Raw genomic sequence first — 26,498 nt, 5'->3', positions numbered from 1 at the left:
ATATCCTAAGGCATCAAGGACTTGTCAGATTGATAATGGAGATATGTGAATATATGTGTGTGTTGGGGAGGGGGGGGGGGTTTGTTAAAACTGTAGAGGGAGACAAAGTCTTGAATACAGTTAGCAGGTTCAAACTGATGTAAATTGCGTCAGCTGTGCAGCGCTGAAGAGGCTTGCACAGATTAGACTAGCTTGGGCAGTTGCATCAAACCAGTCTTCAGACTGAAGACTACTACAACAACATTGGGGAAGGAGATGGGAGGGAAAGGTAGGTTTCTGGTACATAATTTTGCAAGTTCTTTCCTGGGAGAACTCATGAGTAAGGTAGATCTCGTGTGATTCAGCACCATCGGCTGTTGAAATGGCAAAAGACATTTCTATATTACTCTAAATTAACGGTGCTGCTAATTCCCGTATGAGAAAACCTATTTATCTCACGCTGTTCGCCGATGAATCGAACTGAAGTTGCGGTTCTTGTATATTTTGTTGTCTCTGGTATGATGTTAATTTGCAACCACACATAGAGTGACCACAGTATAAGTGGTTCCCATCCAACGATAGCAACAACCTCTGTGGTAGGTATCTGAGCGAGTGGAAGTTCTGAGCTGTAACTGTTACCACGCCTACTTGTGAAGGTGGAAGAATGATAGAGAATGTAAAGAAAATAGTCACGATCACCTACAACTTACCAGCAGGTAGTCAGCTCAGTAATGTCAATTGAAATAAACCGAGCAGTTCTTGTTGATTCCTGTTGTGATTTCCTATTACTCCAGGTTGGAGTTCGAGAGAAACACAAAGCTACAGATGTGCCTCCAATGTAAATTTCATAAGGCAAGTGCATTACGCGATCGCATTATGCTGTATAGTTAATTGAGTATCGGACTTCCTTTCTGTCAGACTGCAGTTTCGTTGGGGCACCATAAAACATCTGATAAATTGCTAATCAGTATTTGGATCACACCAATGGTGGACAGGCTCCACGTCAGCGGTTTTGCATTTCTTTCACGAATAGCTGAACACAAAGCTGGTAAAGACTTTATACAAAGAGATATGTTTGGTTTGTTAAGTTAATACATCTGAAAGTTATTAATTTAGATGCACTTAAATATATTCAAGGTTCTTAAGAGCTAACAAGATACACTACTGGCCATTAAAATTGCTGCACCAAGAAGGAATGCAGATGATAAACGTGTTTCATTGGACAAATATATTATAGTAGAAATGACATGTGATTACATTTTCACGCAATATGGGGATATAGATCCTGAGAAATCAGTGCCCAAAACAACCATCTCTGGCCGTAATTACGGCCTTAATACGCCTGGGCATTGAGTCAAACAGAGCTAGGATGGCGTGTATAGGTATAGCTGGCCATGCAGCTTCAACACGATACCACAGTTAATCAAGAGTAGTGACTAGCGTATTGTGACGAGCCAGTTGCTCGGCCACCATTGACCAGACGTTTTCAATTGGTGAGAGATCTGGAGAATGTGCTGGCCAGGGCAGCAATCGAACAATTTCTGTATCCAGAACGGCCTGTACAGGTCCTACAACATGCGTTCGTTAATTATCCTCCTGAAATGTAAGTTTTCGCAGGGATCGAATGAAGGGTAGAGCCACGGGTCGTAACGCATCTGAAATGTAACGTCCACTGTTCGAAGTGCGAAAAAGAGGTGACCGAGACGTGTAACCAATGGCACCCCATACCATCACGCCGGGTGATACGCCAGTACGGCGATGACGAATACACGCCTCCAATGTGCGTTCACCGCGATGTCGCCAAACACAGATGCGACCATCATGATGCTGGAAACAGGACCTGGATTCACCCGAAAAAACGACGTTTAGCCATTCGTGCACCCAGGTTCGTCGTTGACCACACCATCGCAAGCGCTACTGTCCGTGATGCAACGTCAAGGGTAACTGCAGCCATGGTTTCCGACCTGATGGTCCATGCTGCTGCAAACTTCCTCGAACTGTTCGTGCAGATGGTTGTTGTCTTGCAAACGTCCCCATCTCTTTACTCAGGGATCGAGACGTGGCTGCACGATCCGTTACATTCTAGTGGATAAGATGCCTCTCATCTCGACTGCTAGTGATACGAGGCCGTTGGGATCCAGCACGGCGTTCCGTATTACCCTCCTGAACCCACCGATTCTATATTCTGCTTACAGTCATTGGATCTCGACCCAAGCGAGCAGCAATGTCGAGATACGATAAATCGCAATCGCAATACGCTATAATCCTACCTTTATCAAAGCCGGAAACGTGATGGTACGCATTTCTCGTCCTTACACGAGGCATCACAACAACGTTTAACCAGGTAACGCCGGTCAGCTGCTGTTTGTGTATGAGAAATCTTTTGGAAACTTTCCTCATGTCAGCACGTTGTAGTTTTCGCCACCGGCGGCAAACTTGCGTGAATGCTCTGAAAAGATAATCATTTGCATTTCACATATCTTCTTCCTGTCGTTTAAATTTCGCGTCTGTAGCACGTGTACTAATTTTAATGGCCTGTTGTGTAGATGGTTACACAGCGAAAGCGGAAGAACAAAGGACGATACGAAACAGGAAGGCATCCCCTTGCTGATAACAGAAAAAAATGTGAAGGCTTCTCTGTACTTTATCATCATAGAAAGTATTACATGTACTTTTTAACACTTGTGGACTCTCTGGTAAACACATATTTCATAAACATAAAGAAAGAAAAATTTCTTGGTGTCTTACGTTTGTCTACGATACATTTGACTACGATACTGGCTGATACATGAGTACTCATTCAAGTAGTGTACAAGAAAATTACAAGATTGGTGTATACAAGAAAAACAATACATTATTTGACAAGTTTTAAATAAACAGTTTGACAATTCATTTACAGTGGCACGTGATATATTTGTACTAGATACACTAACTTAAAATTTGAGAGGTATCAGTGTTCTGATGATAAGAGGTTACGTCAATTGAGTGATGGTTCTGCCCATGGTAATTGATGCAGCCACTGCTGGAGTGACTCGCAAGTTGGCTTTTATGATGTCAATCGGTCGGTGACGACCAGCTGAGTGTGAGCTCTGGTTGTGCAGTTTGCCGCAGAGGAGATCATTGAAGTGCGGCCCGTCCAGCACCGTGGCCATGACAGCCGTGTGAGCCTTGCCTCGCGCTGCCGGGTAGGGCGAGTCAGCCGCATCGGCGTCAGACGGGCAGCAGGGTGCAGAGTCGTGCACAGAGGCCCGGCCCGCGAGCTGCGGCCGCACTGTACTACAGCAGTGTCCGGCCGAGCGAGTCCCTGACGTCACCCCAAGGGCCCAGCAGTGCTGTTGCGAAATAACCTGTATGCCACGGCTTTAGCAGAGTTGCGTGTGGAGACGCAGCCCACGGGCCGCGCCCTCACTGCTCCGCACTGAGCGTGACTGTGACGTCACTGCAACAGTGCCGTGCGCAGGCACTGGTCTGCTTCACCTACGAACTGTTGGTAGCACTGACCGCAGTTGCGAGCTACGGGCTACGAGCGGTGAAAAGAGCAGTGTTCAGTGGGTATCTTAATTTTTTTCGTAACACACTAAATGAGAGCGGGAAAGTAAACGTGGTTTGCAGAAGGAAGAGCACATGTCAATAAAAAGGGAAGTAAAAGAAAAACTATTCAGTGGTGAGTGGATAGCCACACAGCCTGGAGCGAATTTTAAAAGTTCAGTTTGGACCTTGTTAAAATCTATTTTGGATGGCGTTAGGAAAGGTGTTCATTTTGTTTGCTGTTCGCTGTGCTGTGAAATTTACCCCCATGCTGAAGTTTAAAGAGGCACTTCGTACATTTCTCGCCATCCATGCGTGTCTAATAAACAAAGGTCTTATGTGGACGAGAAACGACTTCCTAAACCAGCTCAGGAGATAACCGTCGATAATTGGGTTGCTATGTGTGGAGGAGGAGGAGATTAGTGTTTAACGTCCCGTCGACAACGAGGTCATTAGAGACGGAGCGCAAGCTCGGGTGAGGGAAGGATGGGGAAGGAAATCGGCCGTGCCCTTTCAAAGGAACCATCCCGGCATTTGCCTGAAGCGATTTATTGCTGTGTGTGCACGAGACGTAAGGTCGTACGGAACTAACAGTGGTGAAGGATTAATGGATCTTTTTCAGACGTTAGTTGACACCGCAGAGGCCATTATATCTCATCCCACATGGCAGAAAGAGTTAAAAGCCTACGACATATAATTATGCCTGAGGTAACTGCTCATGTAACAGAAGGTGAATACTCAGTAACTACGGACATGTGCACGTCCAGCGCAAGAAAAAACCATTAGCTGACATGTACTGTCTCCTGTTTCATTGACTGGACCCTCAGACCTCGCATTTTGTTTACAAACTAGTTTCCAGATGAACCACAAGCGGTCGGTAATATTGTAAGAGAATTGTTTTGACGATTAATGTCTCTTGGTACCCACGATTCTACTTTGAAAGACATACAGCACATGCCGGCCAGAGTGCCCGAGCTTTTCTGGACGATTCAGTCTGGAACCGCGCTACCGCTACGGTCGCAGGTTCGAATCCTGCCTCAGACATGGATGTGTGTGATGTCCTTAGGTTAGCTACGTTTAAGTAGTTCTATGTTCTATGTCGACAGGGTACCTGTGGTGTAGGGGTAGCGTTTTTGATTCATAATCAAAACGTCTTCGGTCCCGGGTTCGATCCCCGCCACTGCCTGAATTTTTATGAATAATCAGCATTGGCGGCCGAAGACTTCCGGCATAAGAAGTCAGCCTCATTCTGCCAACGGCCTTGTCAAAGAGGGCGGAGGAGCGGATTGAGGTTCAGGGCACTCTCTTGTCCTAGGGGTGGGAAATTGCCCCTAAAGGCGAAGAATCAGCAATGATCAACGACATGAGGATGCAGAAACCACTGCATTAAAGACACGTAACGTGTATCCACAGGACATGTGGCCTGTATTTGAAGAAGTGTCATGATGATCTCTCCATTGGCAAAAGATTCCGGAATAGTCCCCCATTCGGATCTCCAGGAGGGGACTGCCAAGGGGGAGGTTACCATGAGAAAAAGATTGAATAATCAACGAAAGGATAACGTTCTACGAGACGGGGCGTGGAATGTCAGAAGCTTGAACGTGGTAGGGAAATTAGAAAATCTGAAAAGGGAAATGGAAAGGCTCAATCTAGATATAGTAGGGGTCAGTGAAGTGAAGTGGAAGGAAGACAAGGATTTCTGGTCAGATGAGTATCGGGTAATATCAACAGCAGCAGAAAATGGTATAACAGGTGTAGGATTCGTTATGAATAGGAAGGTAGGGCAGAGGGTGTGTTACTGTGAACAGTTCAGTGACCGGGTTGTTCCAATCAGAATCGACAGCAGACCAACACCGACAACGATAGTTCAGGTATACATGCCGACGTCGCAAGCTGAAGATGAACAGATAGAGAAAGTGTATGAGGATATTGAAAGGGTAATGCAGTATGTAAAGGGGGACGAAAATCTAATAGTCATGGGCGACTGGAATGCAGTTGTAGGGGAAGGAGTAGAAGAAAAGGTTACAGGATAATATGGGCTTGGGACAAGGAATGAAAGAGGAGAAAGACTAATTGAGTTCTGTAACAAGTTTCAGCTAGTAATAGCGAATACCCTGTTCAAGAATCACAAGAGGAGGAGGTATACTTGGAAAAGGCCGGGAGATACGGGAAGATTTCAATTAGATTACATCATGGTCAGACAGAGATTCCGAAATGAGATACTGGATTGTAAGGCGTACCCAGGAGCAGATATAGACTCAGATCACAATATAGTAGTGATGAAGAGTAGGCTGAAGTTCAAGACATTAGTCAGGAAGAATCAATACGCAAAGAAGTGGGATACGGAAGTACTAAGGAATGACGAGATACGTTTGAAGTTCTCTAACGCTATAGATACAGCAATAAGGAATAGCGCAGTAAGCAGTACAGTTGAAGAGGAATGGACATCTCTAAAAAGGGCCATCACAGAAGTTGGGAAGGAAAACATACGTACAAAGAAGGTAGCTGCGAAGAAACCATGGGTAACAGAAGAAATACTTCAGTTGATTGATGAAAGGAGGAAGTACAAACATGTTCCAGGAAAATCAGGAATACAGAAATACAAGTCGCTGAGGAATGAAATAAATAGGAAGTGCAGGGAAGCTAAGACGAAATGGCTGCAGGAAAAATGTGAAGACATCGAAAAAGATATGCTTGTCGGAAGGACAGACTCAGCATACAGGAAAGTCAAAACAACCTTTGGTGACATTAAAAGCAACGGTGGTAACATTAAATGCAGAGGAGAGAGCAGATAGGTGGAAAGAATACATTGAAGGCCTCTATGAGGGTGAAGATTCATCTGATGTGATAGAAGAAGAAACAGGAATCGATTTAGAAGAGATAGTGGATCCAGTATTAGAATCGGAATTTAAAAGAGCTTTGGAGGACTTACGGTCAAGTAAGGCAGGAGGGATAGATAACATTCCATCAGAATTTCTAAAATCATTCTGGGAAGTGGCAACAAAACGACTATTCACGTTGGTGTGTAGAATATATGAGTCTGGCGATATACAATCTGACTTTTGGAAAAGCATCATACACACAATTCCGAAGACGGCAAGAGCTGACAAGTGCGAGAATTATCGCACAATCAGCTTAACAGCTCATGCATCGAAGCTGCTTACAAGAATAATATACAGAAGAATAGAAAAGAAAATTGAGAATGCGCTAGGTGACGATCAGTATGGTTTTAGGAAAAGTAAAGGGACGAGAAAGGCAATTCTGACGTTACGGCTAATAATGGAAGCAAGGCTAAAGAAAAATCAAGACACTTTCATTGGATTTGTCGACCTGGAAAAAGCGTTCGACAATATAAAATGATGCAAGCTGTTCGAGATTCTGAAAAAAGTAGGGGTAAGCTATAGGGAGAGACGGGTCATATACAATATGTACAACAACCAAGAGGGAATAATAAGAGTGGACGATCAAGAACGAAATGCTCGTATTAAGAAGGGTGTAAGACAAGGCTGTCGCCTTTAGCCCCTATTCTTCAATCTGTACATCGAGGAAGCAATGATGGAAATAAAGGAAAGGTTCAGGAGTGGAATTAAAATACAAGGTGAAAGGATATCAATGATGCGATTCGCTGATGACATTGCTATCCTGAGTGAAAGTGAAGAAGAATTAAATGATCTGCTGAACGGAATGAACAGTCTAATGAGTACACAGTATGGTTTGAGAGTAAATCGGAGAATGACGAAGGTAATGAGAAGTAGTAGAAATGAGAACAGCGAGAAACTTAACATCTGGATTGATGGTCACGAAGTCAATGAAGTTAAGGAATTCTGCTACCTAGGCAGTAAAATAACCAATGACGGACAGAGCAAAGAGGACATCAAAAGCAGACTCGCTATGGCAAAAAGGGCATTTCTGGCCAAGAGAAGTCTACTAATATCAAATACCGGCCTTAATTTGAGGAAGAAATTTCCGAGGATGTACGTCTGGAGTACAGCATTGTATGGTAGTGAAACATGGACTGTGGGAAAACCGGAACAGAAGAGAATCGAAGCATTTGAGATATGGTGGTATAGACGAATGTTGAAAATTAGGTGGACTGATAAGGTAAGGAATGAGGAGGTACTACGCAGAATCGGAGAGGAAAGGAATATGTGGAAAACAGTGATAAGGAGAAGGGACAGGATGATAGGACATCTGCTGAGACATGAGGGGATGACTTCCATGGTACTAGAGGGAGCTGTAGAGGGCAAAAGCAAAAACTGTAGAGGAAGACAGAGATTGGAATACGTCAAGCAAATAATTGAGGACGTAAGTTGCAAGAGCTACTCTGAGATGAAGAGGTAAGCACAGGAAAGGAATCCTTGGCGGGCCGCATCAAACCAATCAGTAGACTGATGACAAAAAAAAAAAAAAAAAAAAAAAATATATATATATGTTCTAGGGGACTAATGACCTCAGAAGTTAAGTCCCATAGTGCTCAGAGCCATTTGAACCATGCAGCACACGACTGATCAAGGTACCAACATTGTCGTTGCACTGCGCGATTATTTACGACTGAATTGTTCCTGCCATATGCTAAATACAGGGCTATGAAATAGTTTTGATGCCGAGTATATATGCGTTAATTGTCCACCTGTTCATGGTCTTTTGACTGCGGCGAAATAACACATCACTTATGTAAAGAAAAGTGGTCTTCTTTATGCTCTTGATAGATCACTGAGCCAGTCTTACGATACTCGCTGGAATAAGCAGCTGACAATGTTAGAATGACTTTGAGCGAAAAGCTCTCTGAGAAGGGAGAAATATCCCGAACTAAAGGAACTGATATCATGCTGATGAAAGAACTTTTTACGGTATGTATGTTATTCTATTACTGTAATTCTTATACGCAGTCGTTTATTTTACAGCTTTTAAAACATAATGGTTTTTGTAGCACTTAAAAAGCGGCGTCGAAGCAATTAGAAGTGGAGAAATTACGTACCCTACACCTTCTCTTGACATGGACGATGATAATATTAAAGCATTTGAGTCAGGAGCCCCAAGACAGAGAAACCGTCTGAAATCGGACTTTTACATAAACGTCTCAAATCGTAGTTTTGTGAAAAGCTATTTATCCAGAGATACTGTGAGGTAGCAACTTTCCTCTGGCCACCATTCGTCATTTAAAAATGATATCTGAAGATAAGAAGCGTAAAGCCATGAAAAGGATACAATAGTTTCCCTTCCTCGTACTTCTCCAATCCCACAATACACTCTAACGACATTTCTCTTTACTGCATCTCCAACCGTCTTTTCTGTTTGTTCTCGCTAATGGCTTACTTTTCGATCTAGAAATAGTTGTCTCAATGTACTCTGCTCTTCTGGGAGTAACAAAAATAACATTTAATGTTCAGAAATAGGAGAGACGCTCATTCCTACATGTTCCTCCACAACTGGTAGCATGTGAATCATTGGGAATCTATGATGTCCTAAATCGGAGTTTGAATTTATGCCGTATATGCACTGAAATATGAATTTTGCTGTCCTCCGGTAAAAAGAAGAGAGGAGTAATGAGACTGGTCATGGATTTCATAGCCCCACCCCATCAAAGAATAAATCTTGTTGAAGCACATAAATTCTGCTACTCCATTTCCTGGATTTCTAGTTGTGCAATGGGATGATGGGAGTGAGACATTTGTGTAGCCTACACTCGATGTTATTCAACATCTACACTGAACAAGCAGTGAAGCATGCAAGGACAAATTTGTAAACAGAATTAAATATCAGGGACAAGCAATAAACATTTTGAAGTTTACCGGTGACACTGCAGTTCTGTCCGAGACAGCAAAGAACTTGGAATAACAGTTGAATGGAATAATAGAGTTCTGAAAAGGGATTATAAGATAACCCTCTATGGAACTAAATGAAAGGTAATGGAACGTATTTGAATAAAACCTAGTAGTACCAACTGATTTTCCATAACGTGTACTACAAAAGGTGGTCTAATATATGACCAATACAAAAAAATAAGTATTTCGTTATTTTACGTTGTCTTTTAGGCACAACATACTTTTTAAAGATATATTTATGCGAAAGAAGTGTCCCAAACCTGAAAATATGAGTATGACATAGGTACTGAAAATTCACATCCACTGACAAGATCTAAATTTTTGCGTTAAGTTTTACTGAAAAATTTAAAACAACTATGGAATCTTTTAGAAGAAATCATTAAACATCAGAAATATATATTTCTGAGAATTTTAAAATATAATTTACATGACTAGATTACAGTACTCTGAAAAGGTAGGCATAAAGTGCCCCTTCCCTCTCCCTTGGTATTGCTAGGGTTAAACCAGGCAGTGTTAAGGGCATCTGATTACGAAATGAGACTGTAAAACGACTATTGGGCAGCAAAATAACTGATGATGGCCGAAGTAGGGAACATACAAATTGAAGACTGACTATAGCAAGAAAGTATTAATGAAAAAGGGGGATTTGCTAACATCGAATATAAATTTAAGTGTTAGGCAGCATTTCTTGAAGGTATTTGTATGGTTTCCAAGATGCCGCTCCAGGCCGGTGAAAAATTAACGTGTGCATTGGAAAATACTGAACGCTAAAATGAAGATTTGGTCTTGTCTGACTACCCCCTGAAGCAGATCACAGGATCTCTTAACGGTGATATTATTTCCTCCTTCTTCCTCTTTAACGTATAAATTACAACATAAAAATAAATGAATGATTAAGGGAACTAGTAACTACTAAATAATAAATGTTGTTTCTGCTTGTACATTTATTGCAGATTAAACTCCCTATACATATTTCAAATGTTTATATGTCGCTGTGCAAGGGGCATAAAGAAATACAAATGAATTTCCTGACTAATATTATTGATCAACTGCCCAAATCTGCCCTTTTTTATGGACACGCGATCTAATATAAGCAACTCTGGAAGACACTATTTTCAAAGATGATCTACAGTGGTGTGCCACCTCAGTGGAAGTGAAACTTACATGATCACAGCTGTTCAGCTTTATAGCCCTACTATGCCGAAGCAATCAATATCAACGAATGTACTGCGTCCGGTGCGTCGGAGTGATGGTTCACGTACCTTCCATTTTCTTGACATGCACTCCTTCTTCCGCAAACCACGTTTACTTTCCGCGATCATTTTGTGCGCGACGAAAAAAAGAAGAAATCCCACCACTCCATCAAACACTGCTCTACTCACCGTTCATCACCCGTAACTCGCTGACAACAGCCCGTACGCCGCACCACAGCAGTGTTTGGGCACGGCACTGGTGCAGTGACGTCACGGGTTCGCTCAGTGTGAAGCAGCGAGGCCGCGGCCCGTGGGCTGCATCTCTATGCGGAACTCTGCTGAGACCCTGGCATACAGATGCTTTCGCAACAGAACTGCTCGGCCCTTGGTGTGACGTCAGGGTCTTGCTCGGCCCGAGACTGCTGTAGTCCAGTGCGGGAGCATGACTCTGCCCTGTGCGGCGCGTCGGACCTCGATACGGCTGCCCCGGCTGAACCGGTAGCGCGAGGCAAGTCTCGCACGGCTGACATGGCTACGGTCCTGGACGGGCATCGGCTCGATACCCACCTCTGCTGCGAAGTGGACAACGAGAGCTCGCACTCAGCCAGTCGTCACCGACCAGTTGACATCATACAAGCCAACTGCGAAGTCACTCCAGCAGTGGCTGCATCAATTCCCACGGGCAGACACGTCACTGAAATGACTTAACCTCTTATCCTCATAACATTGATACCTCACTAGCTAGTGTATCTTTTACAAATTTCTCCCACGCCAATGTAAATGATTTGTCAAACTGTTTACTTAAAACATGTCAAATTGTGTATTGTTTTTTTTTGTATACACCAATCTTGTAATTTTGTTGTATTGACTATTTGAGTGACTCCTCATGTAACAGCCAGTATCGTAGTGAAATGTGTCGTAGGAAAAAGTAAGACACGAAGAAAATTTTTCTTTCTTTGTGTTCATGAAATATGTGCGTACCAGAAAGTTCACAAGTGTTAATAAGTACATGTAACACTTCCTACGATATTGAAGAACAGAGAAGCCTTCACATTTTTTCTGCGATCAGCTAGGAGATGTCTTTCTGTTTCGTATTGTCGTTTGTTCTTCAGCTTTCGCTATGTATGCACCTCTCTTGTTAGTTCTTGTTGTCGTTGTTGTGCTCTTCAGTCCAGAGACTGGTTAGCTGCAGCGCTCCATGCTACTCTATCCTGTGCAAGTTTCCTCATCTCCCAGTACCTACTGCAACCTACATCCTTCTAAATCTCTTTAGTGTATTCACCTCTTGGCCTCCCTCTACGATTTTTACCCTCCACGCTGCCCTCCAATACCAAATTGGAGATCCCTTGATTCCTCAGAATATGCCCTACCAACCAATCCCTTCTTCTAGTCAAGTTGTGCCACAAGTTTCTCTTCTCTTCAATTCTATTCTGTACCTCCTCATTAGTAATGTGATCTACCCAGCTAATCTTCGGAATTCTTCTGTAGCACCACATTTAAAAAGCTTCTATTCTCTTCTTCTGTAAACTATTTATCGTCCACGTTTCACTTCCATACATGACTACACTCCAAACAAATACTTTCAGAAACGACTTCCTAACACTTAAACCTATACTCGATGTTAACAAATTTCTCTTCTTCAGAAACGCTTTCCTTACCATTGCCAGTCTACATTTTATATCCTCTCTACTTCGACCATCATCGGTTATTTTGCTCCCCTAATAACAAAAGTCATTTATTACTTAAAGCGTCTCATTTTCTAATCTAATTCCCTCAGCATCACCCGAGTTAATTCGACTGCATTCCGTTATCTTCATTTTGCTTTTGTTGATGTTCATCTTATATCCTCCTTTCAAGACCATGTCCATTCCGTTCAGCTGCTCTTACAGGTCCTTTGCTGTCTCTGACAGAATTAAAATGTCACCGGCGAACCTCAAAGTTTTTATTTCTTGTCCATGGATTTTAATTCCTGCTCCGAATTTTTCTTTTGTTTCCTTTACTGCTTGCTCGAAATACAGATTGAATAACATCGGGGATAGGCTGCAAACCTGTCTCACTCCCTTCCCAACCACTGCTTCCCTTTCATGCCCCTCGACTCTTATAACTGCTATCTGGTTTCTGTACAAATTGTAAATAGCAATTCGCTCCCTGTACTTTCCCCTACCACCTTTAGAATTTGAAAGAGAGTATTCCAGTCAACATTGTCAAAAGCTTTCTCTAAGTCTACAAATGCTAGAAACGTATTTTTGCCTTTACTTAATCTTTATTCTAAGATAAGTCGTAGGGTCAGTATTGCCTCATGTGTTGCAACATTTCTACGGAATCCAAACTGAACTTCCCGGAGGTCGGCTTCTAACAGCTCACCCATTCGTCTGTAAAGAATTCGTGTTAGTATTTTGCAGCCGTGGTTTATTAAACTGATAGTTCGGTAATTTTCACATCTGTCAACACCTGATTTCTTTGGGATTGGAATTGTTATATTCTTCTTGAAGTCTGAGGGTATTTCGCCTGTCTCATACATCTTGCTCACTAGGTGGTAGAGTTTTGTCATGCCTGGCAGTCCCATCGCTGTCATTAGTTCTAATGGGATGTTTTCTACTCCTGGTACCTTGTTTCGAATTAGGCCCTTCAGTGCTCTGTTAAACTCTTCACGCAGTATCATATCTCCTATTTCATCTTCATGTACATTCTCTTCCATTTCCATAATATTGTCCTAAGCAACATCGCCCTTGTAAAGACCCTCTATATACTCCTTCCACATTTCTGCTTTCCCTTCTTTGCTTAATACTGGAATTCCATCTGATCTTTTGATATTCATGCAGATCGTTCTCTTTTCTCCAAAGAACTCTTCAATTTTCCAGTAGGCAGTATCTAACTTACCCCTAGTGATATGCGCCTCTACATCCTTACATTTGTCCTCTAGCCATTCCTGCTTAACCATTTTGCACTTCCCGCCGATCTCATCCTTTAGACGTACGTATTCTTTCTTTCCTGCTTCATGTAATGCGTTTTTGCATTTTCTCTTGTCATCAATTAAATGATATACCAAATTGACGAGTCCTTGATGAATCAGGATATGCCAAATTAATCGAAGTTGTGCCACAAATTTCTTGTCATCCCAAGTTCGACCGAGTATCTTCTTATCAGTTATTCGATCTGCAGTGCCACCACTACTTTTCGGCGCTACTGAGTAAAATTGTGATGTTGCCATCGCTGTTGCAAAAAAATCTGTGGAGTGGACCAGCTCATAGCCGACGAAACACCATTACGACAGATGCAGCAATGCCACTGGCAGATTCCCACATGGTGATAAAGGAGAGGCCATAACAACGACGCAGCAGTAAGGCGCTGGTAAGCCACTAACTACACATCAAATCAACAGACTTATTATGGTCTACATGGTTACAAGCTATGATTTGCAAAGCAAGAACGCTCTGTCCTAACATAAATTACCATTATTTTCAGTCAAAGGTATCTCATCGCGTAGTTACTATTTAAAAGGAGAGGTGTATGCCGCTCCACGAGGCGACATGAGGCTACAAGCAGCCACAACGTGATTTGACCTCCACTAACTTTGGGCCCCTGCTGCTGGTTTTAAGGTCTGTGCTGTGAATTTATCATCTTCCAGCCTGTGGTCCAACTACCAGGTGCAACCAGCCTTCCGCCATAGAAAGCAGTCGTTTGAGATCATGGCCACCTGTTGCATCAGTTCCTTAACAGCCGCTGTCTTCAGCACACACTATGGAGGACGATGCACCACAGAATGTACTAGTTTGTTCTTCAGTAAAATGTATGACTAACAGTGAAGTTTTTATGAGCAGCCACGGATGATCATCCCAACAATAATCCACCACCTCAACTCAGACCACCACGTGTACAGGTCATCCATCCTGGACCTCCACATTTTGATGCCAGAAGTGTGTGTCACGTCAAAATTTCAGTGATAGGAGAACCTTACCAGCCACCCCCCCCCCCCCTGGAGACGATAACTCCCCACTACCTCAGGGTTGCAGTTTCGTCGACACACAGCATCAGTGTGCTGTAGGTGAGTGTACTGTCTGTACTATTTTTTTCTCCTGCGAGTATCACGCCGAGTAAGTGCACCTCTAGCATCATTTCAGTTCTGTTTCTATGTGTGACATGTGTCAAGTAAACTCAGACTGTGTTCTGAGGATGTGTAAGTATGAGAGTTATTTTATCCTATTATCAATTAGTGTGGCTCATTGTCTGGAAGTGTACAAGGTGTTACGCATGCGTAGCTTCATAGGAGGGGAAGATGAGTTTTGTCAAGAAGTCGGAGTTTTGTGGTAGTATTTAATGGGCAATGTATTTCATTTTGAGCAATACGTGTGGCTCACTACGTTTAAGCATGACTAGCCGCTCAGGTGAAGAAGTTAAGTTACAGTAAGCGTTAGGGTGGTATTAGATTATGTGTCCTTGTCGTCGTACTGTTTTGTTCTCCTCGTTTGCTGTTTGCATAATTAGTGAGGAGAGGTTGCGAATTTCTGCAGCCTGGACCAGATGTGGAGAGAAGTGCATGTGCCGAAGATCTTTGTGTCCTGCAGAGTGCTAATGACGACAGTAATTTTGTTGTACATATTTAAGAGGGGACGCAAAAAGCTATCAATAAGGCTGATTGTATTGCAGATAGATACTGAAATGGTACAGACGCATTTAGTGATTCCGAAGGCCGCAGATTCAGCACCATATTTGACGGCACTGCCTCCTCAGAATGTAGGAGGAGAACAACAGAAAATGTGTTTGTAAGGTTTATGATCGGGCCGACAAGGCTAGTGCCAGTGGATCACGAGATTTAAAAAAGTAACAACACTTGCAGTGTACTGGGTGATGCAGGCGAACTCTGCCGTGCAATCACAGGACTAGACTTTTTCATCAAGCATCATGCCGAAATTAACTTTCGATGACGAGCGGTGGAACCCAGGGGGATAATGTTCAAGCTGGGGGAAGCTGTCACCAGTGAAACACTATCGCAGGGTTCGTTTGATAGGACAAATTCGGGCAAAATCACTAAAGCTTAATTGTCATGTTATAGGGCACAAGGCACTGGGAAAGTGTTTTAGGTGACCGAAGGTGTTGCTAACTTATAGGTTTCTAGACTTCGTCTTTGAGTAGGGAATCGTCGTTGAGTACGCAGCGTTCAGTGATTGAGAGCACTTCTCCTCTCTAAGCTCATGTTGAGTCATTATCTGAATTCCGTCCTTGTGGGTGGAAGTTCGGATTTCTTGTCTGTAGAATACAGAGAGAAGAAGATAGTATTAGATTATACTAGTCAGAGGACCGCCTTCTGCCGTCCTAGTGTTTAATGAGTTTTTTTATTTTTTGGCTGGAGTTTGTACCTCTTTATGTCCATTGCACATCGACATATAAAGATTTGTAATATATAAAGGGGTTTCAATCTACAATAAATGTATGAGCAGAAACGAGATTAACATTTAGTAGTTACTAGCTCCCTTAATCATTCATTTATTTTTATGTTGTTATTTATATGTTAAAGAGCAAGAAGGAGGAAACAATATCACCGTTAAGAGATCCTAAGATCTGCTTCGCGCGGTAGTCAGACAGGGCAAAATTTTCACTTTCAGCATTTTCCATTGCCCACATTCATTTCTACACCCGCATTTCAGTACCCAAAACATCTTCAATACAATCAGCCTTATTGATAGCTTTGTTTGTCACCTCCTAAGTATCTACAACAAAATTACAGTCGGCAGTTGCACTCTGCAAGACACTAAAATCATCGGCACATGCACTTCTCTCCACATCTGGTTCAGGCTACAGAAATTCGCAACTTCTCCGCCAGGGAATCCTGCCACCAATAATGCAAACAACAAACGAGGAGAACAAATCAGTATGACGACAAGGATACTTAATCTAATTCTATCCTATCACTTACTGTTACTTAACTTCTCCACTTGATCGGCTACTCATGACTACTACTTCACGTGCTTAAACGTAGTAAGCCACAATTATTGCTCAAAGTGAAATACATTGGACATTAAACTGCGAAATCTACCACAAAACTCCGACATCCGAACAAATATCACCTTCCCCTCCTAAGAATCTATGCATTGTTAACACCTTATACACTTCCAGACAATGAGCCACACTCATTGATGATACGCAAAAATAACGATCATATTTACACATCCTCAGAATAGAGTCTGAGTATACTTGACTCATGTCACACATGAAAACAGAACTGGGAAGCTGCTAAAAGGTGCACTTACTGGGTGTTACACTCACAGGGAGAAAAATAGAACAGTCAGTGCACTTACCTACTGTACACTGACGCTGTGTGTCGATGAAACTGTAACCCTGAGGTAGTCGAGAGTCATCGTCTCAGGGGAGGGTGGCTGGCAAGGTACCCCTGTCACTGAAATTTAGAGGTGACACACACTTCTGACATCAAAATGTGGAGGTCCAGGATCGATGGCCTCTATACGTGGAGGTCTGAGTTGAGGTGGTGGATTATTGTTCGGCTGATGATCGATAGCCGGCCGCGGTGGTCTAGCGGTTCTGGCGCTGCAGTCCGGAACCGCGGGACTGCTACGGTCGCAGGTTCGAGTCCTGCCTCGGGCATGGGTGTGTGTGATGTCCTTAGGTTAGTTAGGTTTAAGTAGTTCTAAGTTCTAGGGGACTTACGACCTAAGAAGTTGAGTCCCATAGTGCTCAGAGCCATTTGAACCATTTGATGATCGATAGCTGGTCATAAGAACTTTACTATTAGTCATACATTTTACTGAAGAACAAACTAGAACATTGTGTGGTCTCAAACGACTTCCTTCCATGACTGAAGGCTGCTTGCACCAGGTAGTTGGCCCACTGGCAGGATGATGCTAAGCTCTCTGCACTGACCTTAAAACCAGCAGCATGGGCCCACAGTTAGTGGAGGCCAAATCAAATGGTGGCTGCTTGTAGCCTCATGTCACCTCGTGGAGGGGCAATACCTCTCCTCTTAAATAGTAGCTACCAGACTGAGACACCTTTGACTGGAAATAACGGTCATTTATGTTGGGACAGATTTTTATTGCTTTGCAAATCACAGTATATAACCATGTAGACCATAAGAAGTCTGTTGATTGGATGTGTAGTAACTGTCCTACCAACGGATTTCCGCTTTGTCGTCGTTATGGCGGTGCCAGCCCCTTTTCTGGAGTACAATGTAGGAATCTACCAGCGGCATTGCTGCATCGGACGAAATGGTGTTTGGTCGGCTCCGAGGTGGCCCACTCCCAAGATCTTTTGCAACATCCATGACAACATCACAGTTTTACTCAGTAGCGCCGAAAAATATTGGTGGCACTGCAGATCGAATAACTGAGTCGAACTCGGGAAACAAGAAATTTATGGCACAACTTCGTTTCGTAGGGCATATCCTGAGGTATCAGGGCTTTGACAGTTTGGTAATGGAGAGAAGTGTGATAATGTGGGTATTGGTGATGGGGGGGGGGGGGGGGTGTTAAAATTGTAGAGGGAGACATATTCTTGAATACAGTTAGCAGGTTCAAACTGATACCCATTACATTGGCTCATCAAACCGGAGTCCAAGCAATTAGAAATGGCGAAATCACCTACACTGCACCTTCCGTTGACATGGAAAATGAGAATGTTAAACCATTTGAGTCAGGCCCCCAGGACAGAATGGTTCTGAAATCGGCCTTTTACATAAACGCCTCATACTATTCTTAGATGTAAAGCTATTTGTCCAGAGATACTGTGAGGGAGCAACTTTCCCCTGGCCACCATTCGTCATTTAAAAATGATATCTGAAGATAAGAGGCGTAAAGTCATGAAAAGGATACAATACTTGTCCTTCCTCATACTTCTCCAATCCCAGAATACACTCTAATTACATTTCCCTTTACTGCCTCTCCAACCGTCTTTTCTCTTTGTTCTCACTGGTGGGTTCGAACGGAAGTGGCTTACATTTCGATCTAGAAATAGTTATCTCAATGTACTCTGCTCTTCTGGAACTTACTAAAATAACATTTAATGTTGTGAAATAGGATTGACGCTCATTCCTACATGTTCCTCCACAAGTGGTAACATGTGAGTCTTTGGGAATCCATTTTGTCCTAAACCAAAGTTTGAATTTTTGCCATATATGTACTGAAATCTGAATTTTGGCGTCCTATCGTAAAAAGAATAGAGGAGTAATGAGACTGGACATGTATTTCAGAGCCCCACCCTATCAAAGAACAAATCTTGTTGAATCACATAAATTCTGCTACTCCATCCGCTGGATTTCTAGTTGTGCAATTTGAATATGGGAGTGAGACATTCGGGTAGCCTACACTCGATGTGGCTCAAATGGCTCTGAGCACTATGGGACTCAACTTCTGTGGTCATAAGTCCCCCAGAACTTAGAACTACTTAAACCTAACTAACCTAAGGACAGCACACAACACCCAGCCATCACGAGGCAGAGAAAATCCCTGACCCCGCCGGGAATCGAACCCGGGAACCCGGGCGTGGGAAGCGAGAACGCTACCGCACGACCACGAGATGCGGGCCACACTCGATGTTATTCAACATCTACACCAAACAAGTAGTTGAGCATACAAAGATAAATTTGTAAACAGAAGTAAATATCAGGGAGAAGAAAGAGGGGATACATGGAAGAAGCCTGGAGATACTGACAGGTTTCAGATAGATTATATAATGGTAAGACAGAAATTTAGGTACCAGATTTTAAATTGTAAGACGATTCCAGTTGCAGATTTGGTTATGGACTTAATATAAAAACTGAAGAAACTGCAAAAAGGCGGGAATTTAAGGACATGAGACCTGGAGAAACTGACTATACCAGAGGTTGTACAGAGTTTCAAGGAGAGCATTAGGGAACAATTGACAGGAATGGGGGAAAGAAATACAGTAGAAGAAGAATGGGTAGCTTTGAGATATGATGTAGTGAAGGCAGCATAGGATCAAGCAAGTGAAAAGACGAGGGCTAGTAGAAGTCCTTCGGTAACAGAAGAAATATTGAATTTAATTGATGAAAGGAGAAAATATAAAAATGCAGTAAATGAAGCACGCAAAAAGAATACAAACGTGATCGACAGGAAGAGCAAAATGGCTAAGCAGGGATGGCTAGAGGACAAATGCAAGGATGTAGAGAGCAAAATAACTGATGATGGTCGAAGCAGAGAGTATATAAAATGTAGACTGGCAATGGCAAGGAAAGCGTTTCTGAAGAAGAGAAATTTGTTAACATCGATTATAGATTTAAGTGTCAGGAAGTCGTTACTGAAATTATTTGTATGGAGTGTAGGCATGTATGGAAGTGAAACATGGACGATAAATAGTTTGAACAAGAAGAGAATAGAAGCTTTCGAAATGTGGTGCTACAGAAGAATGCTGAAGTTTAGTTTGGTACTTCATATAACTAATGAGGAGGTACTGAATAGGATTGGGAAGAAGAGGCGTTTGTGGCACAACTTGACTAGAAGAAGGGATCGGTTGGTAGGACATATTCTGAGGCATCAAGGAATCACCAATTTAGTATTGGAGGGCAGCGTGGAGGGTAAAAATCGTAGAGGGAGACCAAGAGATGAATACACTAAACAGATACAGAAGGATGTAGGTTCCATTAGGTACTGGGAGATGAAGAAGCTTGCACAGTGTTGAGTAGAATGGAGAGCTGCATCAAACCTGTCTCAGGACTGAAGACCACAACAACAAGAACAACAACAACAACAACAAAGAGGGGCGTAATATATGAGCAATACAAAGATATACTTATTTCGTTCATTTTCGTTGTCTTTTACGCACAACACGATATAAAATGAAGACTGACTATAGCAAGAAAAGTATAAATGAGAAAAAGGGATTTCGTAACATAGAATATAAATTTAAATCTTAGGAGGTATTACTGGAAGGTATTTGTATGGTTTCCAAGATGCTGCTCCAGGCGGTTGTAAAAATGAATGTGCACAATGGAAAATAGTGACCGCGAAAATAAAGATTTGGCCTTGTCTGACTATCCCCCCTCAAGCAGATCTTAGGGTCTTGTAACGGTGATATTATTTCCTCCTTCTTGCTCTTTAACATATAAATAACAACAGAAAAATAAATAAATGAATAAGGGAGCTAGTAACTACTAAATATTAATCTCGTTTCTGCCTATACATTTATTGTAGATTAAAACCCCTTTATATATTACAAATGTGCACTGGGTGAGTGCACTGACTGTTCTTTTTTTTCCCCTGCGAGTGTCACGTCGAGTCAGTACACGTATAAGCAGCTTTTCAGTTCTCTTTCCATGTGTGACATGTGTCAAGTAAACTCAAACTGTGTTCTAAGGATGTGTAAATATGAACGCTATTTTTGCCTATCATCAATGAGTGTGGCTCATTGTCTGGAAGTGTATGAGGTGTTAACCATGCATAGCGTCTTAGTAGGGGAAGATGAGTTTTGTCGAGAAGTCGGAGATTTGTGGTAGTTTTCACCGTTTTTAATGAGCAATGTATTTCATTTCGAGCAGTAAATGTATCCTACTGCGTTTAGCACGTAAAGTATTAGTCATGAGTAGCCGCCCAAGTGGAGAAGTTAAGTTACAGTAAGCGTTAGGATAGAATTTGATTAAGTGTCCTTGTCGTCATAGTGTTTTGTTCTCCTCGTTTGTTGTTTGCATAATTAGTGAAGTATACCCTGGCGGAGAGGTTGCGAATTTCTGCAGCCTGGACCAGATGTGGAGTGAAGTGCATGTGCCGATGATTTTTGTGTCTTGCAGAGTGCAACTGCTGACAGTAATTTTGTTGTAGACACTTAGGGCGTGACACAGAAAGCTATCATTATGGTTGGTTCTATTGCAGATGTTTTGGGTACTGAAATAGTACAGACGCATTTAGTGTTTCCGAAGGCCGAAGATTCGGCACCCTATGTCACGGCACTGCCTCCTCAGAAGGTGGGAGAAGAAGAAAGAGGAAATGTGTTTGTAAGGTTTATGATCGGGCCAACCAGGCTTCTGCCAGTGGATCAGGAGACTGACAAACTGACACACTTGCAGTGTAATGCATGATGCAGGCGAAGGCTGCTGCGTAATCCCAGGAATAGACTTTCTCATCAAGTAACATGCCGAAACTGACTTACGATGACGAGTTGTGGAACCCAGGGGTAATGTTCAAGGTGGGGGAAGCCGTCACCACTGAAATACAGTTGCAAGATTCGTTTATCATGATAGGACAAATGCGGGCAAAATCACTAATTCTTAATTTGCACGATATAATGCCACAAAGCACTGGGAAGTTGCTTTAGGTATCCGAAGGTGTTGCTAACTTATACGATTCTGGACTTCGCCTCCGGGTAGGGAATCGTCGTTGAGTACACAGCGTTCGGGGATTGAGAGCACTTCTCCTCTCTATACTCACGTTGACACATTATCTGAATTCCATCCTTGAGGCTGTGAGTTCGCGTTTGTTGTCTGTAGAATACAGAGAGGAGAAGGTAGTATTGGATTATACTAGTCAGACCGCCTTCTGCCGTCCTAGTGTTTATGAGTTTTTTTATTTTGTGGCTGGAGATCTTCCATCGTGGCAGACGAGTACGAGAAGCATCACTCCGACGCAGCGGACGCAGTACATTCGGTGATATTGGTAATTGCTTCGGCATATTAGGGCTATAAACCTAAACAGCTGTGATCCTGGAAGTTTCATTTCCACTGAGGCTGCACACCACCGTAGATCATCTTTGAATCTAGAGTCTTCTATTGTTTGGAAGGTAGATGATGTCAGTCACCTCGCGTTATTTATATTACGTCGTGTAACCAAAAAAGGGACACATTTGGGCAGTTGATCAGTAATATTAGTCAGGAAATTCATTTGTATATCTTTATGTCCATTGCACATCGTTATATAACATTTGTAATATAGAAAGGGGTAGACAGACAGGGCAAAAATTTTATTTTCGCATTTAGTGTTTTCCATTGCACACATTCATTTCTACACCCGCATTTCAGTACCCAAAACATCTTCAATACAATCATCCTTATTGACAGCTTTCTTCGTCACCTCCTAAGTATCTACAACAAAATTACAGTCGGCAATTGCACTCTGCAAGACACCAAAATCATCGACACATGCACTTCCCTCCACATCTGGTCCAGGTTGCAGAAATTCGAGACTTCTCCGCCAGGGAATCCCTCCACCAATCATGCAAACAACAAACGAGGAGAACAAAACAGTACGACGACAAGGACACTTAATCTAATTCTATCCTAACATTTACTGTTACTTAACTTCTCCGCTTGAGCGGTTACTCATGACTACAACTTTACGTGCTTAAACGTAGTGAGCCACATTTATTGCTCCAAATGAAATACATTGCCCATTAAAAATGGCGAAAACTACCACAAAACTCTGACTTCTCGACAAAAATCACCTTCCCCTCCTAAGAAGTTACGCATGGTTAACACCTTATACACTTCCAGACAATGAGCCCACTCATTGATGATAGGCAAAAATAACGCTCATATTTACACATCCTCAGAACACAGTCTGAGTTTACTTGACACAGGTCACACATGAAAACAGAACTGAAAAGCTGCTAAATGGTGCCCTGACGCGACGTCATACTCGAAGGGAAAAAAATAAAGCACTCAGTGCACTCACCCACTGCGCACTGATGCTGTGTGTCGAAGACAGTGCTACCATGAGGAAGTCGGGAGGCATCGTCTCCACATAGGTTGACTGGTAAGGTTCCTCTTTCACTGATATATACAGGTGGCGCACACTTCTGACATCAAAATGTAGAGCTTTAGGATGGATGACCTCTACACGTGGATGTCTGAGTTGAGGTGGTGGATTGTTGTCGCGATGATGATCCGTGGCTGTTCATAAAAACTTCACTGTTAGACATACATTTTACTCAAGAACAAGGTAGAACGTCCTCCATAGTGTGTGCTGAAGACAGCGGGTTTTAAGAAACTGACGCAACAGGTGGCCATGGTTGCAAACGACTGCCCTCTATAGCGGAAGGCTGGTTGCACCTGGTACTTGGCCCACTTGCTGGAAGATGCTAAGCCCACACAACTGATCTTAAAAACAGCAACAGCGGCCCACAGGTAGTGGAGGCCATATCTCGTGGTGGTTGCTTGAAGCATCACGTCACCTCGAGGAGTCGCATACACGTCTTCTCGTAAATAGTAGCTACCAGACTGAGACACCTTTGACTGAAAGTAATGGTAATTTATGTAGGGACAGAGCGTTCTTCCTTCGCACCTCACAGCATCCAACCACGTAGATCAGAAGAAGTCTGTTGATTGGATGTGTAGTAACTGGCCTAACAACGGCTTTCTGCTGTGTCGTCGTTACGACGGCGCCACCCGCTTTCCTGGAGCACAATGTGGGAATCTGCATCGGACGAAATGGTGTTTGGTCTGATGACCTTAGCATTTAAGTCCCATAAGATTTCACACACATTTGAACATTTGAACTAAACTCTACTTTACTCACCGCTCGCAGCCCGTAGCTCACAGCTGCGGTCAGTGCTACCAACAGCACATAGGCCGAAGCACGCCACCGCTTGCGCAAGGCACTGATGCAGTGACGTCACAGCCTCGGTCAGTGCGGAGCAGTAAGGCCGCGGCCCGTGGGCTGCATCTCCATACGCGACTCTCCTTATCCCGTGGCATACAAGTTGTTTCGCAACAGCACTGCTCGGCCCTTGGGGTGACGTCAGGGACTCGCTCGGCCCGAGACTGCTGTAGCCCAGTGCGGCCGCATGACTCTGCACCGTGCGGCCCGTCGTACCTCCACGTGGTGGGCGTTCTTTCCAAAGATGCTACTAACTAAACATGACCTCGATGGGCGCAGGTGGTGGCATCTCTCGGACTTTGAACAGACTTTTCAAACGGCCCTCGTATTCAAGTATATTTAAATTAATACCTATCGGATGTATTAATTTAACAAACTAAACATATCTCTTTGTATTAATGTGTTTATCAGCATTGTATACAGCTATTCGTGAAAGAAATGCAAAACTGCTGAGGACGTCCGTGGTGGCCCAGCGGTTCTAGGCGCTTCAGTCCGGGACTACGCGACTGCTATGCTCGCAAGTTGGAATCCTACCTCGGGCATGGATATGTGTGATGACCTTAGGGTAGTTAGGTTTAAGTAGTTCTCAGTTCTAGGGGACTGATGACCTCAGATGTTAAGTCCCATAGTGCTCAGAGCCATTTGAACCTATTTAAAACTGCTGACGAGGAGCTCGTCCCCCATTGGTGTGATCCAAATACTGATTAGTAATTTATCAGATCTTTTATGGTGCTCCAAACAACCTACAGTCTTTATGAAACGAAGTCCGATACTCATTTAACTATACATAATTCGGTAGACCAACAGGGTTATGCACTCTGCTCTTCTGGAAGTTACAAAAATAACATTTAATGTTCTGAAATAGGAGAGACGCTCATTCCTACATGTTCCTCCAAAACTGGTAACATGTGAATCCTTGGGAATCCATGTTGTCCTAAATTAAAGTTTGTATTTTTGCCGTATATGTACTGAAATATGTACTTTGCTGTCCTGCGATAGAAAAAAGAGATGAGTAATGAGACTGGACATGTATTTCAGAGCCCCACCCCATCAAAGAACAAACTATGTTGAAGCACATATCTTCTTGAAGCACATAAATTCTGCTACTCCATCCGGTGGATTTCTAGTTGTGCAATGAAACATTCAGGTAGCCTACACTCGATGTTATTCAACATCTACAACGAACAAGCAGTAAAGCATATAGGGATGAATTTGTAAACAGAATTAAATATTAGGGAGAAGAGATAAACATTTTGAAGTTTACCGGTGACACTGCAATTCTGTCATAGACAGCAAAGAACTTGGAATAACAGTTGAATGGAATAGATAGTGCACTGGAAACGAATTATAAGATAACCCCGATGGAACCAAATGAAAGGTAATGGAACGTATTCGAATTAAACCTAGCAGTATCAACGAATTTTAAATAACGTGTACTACAAAGAGGGGCGTAATATATGACAAACACAAAGATATACTTATTTCGTTCATTTTCGTTGTCTTATACGCACAACACGATATAAAATGAAGACTGACTATAGCAAGAAAAGTATTAATGAGAAAGAGCGATTTCGTAACATCCAATATAAATTTAAGTGTTAGGAAGTATTGCTGTAAGGTATTTTTATGGTTTCCAAGAAGCTGTTTCAGGCGGGTGCAAAAATGAGTGTGCACAATGGAATATACTGATCGCGAAAGTAAACATTTGGCCCTGTCTGACTACCATCTGAAGCAGATCTTAGGATCTCGTAATGGTGATATTATTTTCTGCTTCTTGCTCTTTAACAAATAAATTACAACATAAAAATATATGAATGATTAAGGGAACTGGTAACTACTAAATATTAATGTTTTTTTCTGCTTATACATTTATTGTAGATTAAAACCTCTTTATATATTACAAATGTTTTTTATCTCGATGTGCAATGGCCATAAAGATATACAAATGAATTTCCTGACTAATGTTATTGATCAACTGTCCAAATGTGACCCTTTTTATGTCTACGCGATCTAATATAAATAACGGCAGATGACAGACGTCATCTACGTCCCAAACACTAGAAGCCACTACTTTCTAAATGATCTACAGTAGTGTGCAACCTTAGTAGAAATGAAACTTACATGATCACAGCTGTTCAGCTTTATTGTATTAATAAGCCGAAGCAATTACCAATATCACCGTATCTACTGCGTCCGGTGCGTCGGAGTGATGGTTCTCGTACAGGTCTGCGACTATGGAAGATCTCCAGCCAAAAAATAAAAAAAACTCATTAAACACTAGAGCGGCAGAAGGCGGTTCTCTGTCTAGTACAATCTAACACTATCTTTTTGTCTCTGTATTCTACAGACAAGAAATTCGAACTCCCACACACAAGGACGGAATTCAGATAACGTCTCAATGTGAGTATTGACAGGAGAAG

This window comes from Schistocerca nitens, chromosome 3 (genome assembly GCF_023898315.1).
Source record: "Schistocerca nitens isolate TAMUIC-IGC-003100 chromosome 3, iqSchNite1.1, whole genome shotgun sequence".
Classification (NCBI taxonomy): Eukaryota; Metazoa; Arthropoda; class Insecta; order Orthoptera; family Acrididae; genus Schistocerca; species Schistocerca nitens.
This window is presented reverse-complemented; position numbering follows the sequence as displayed.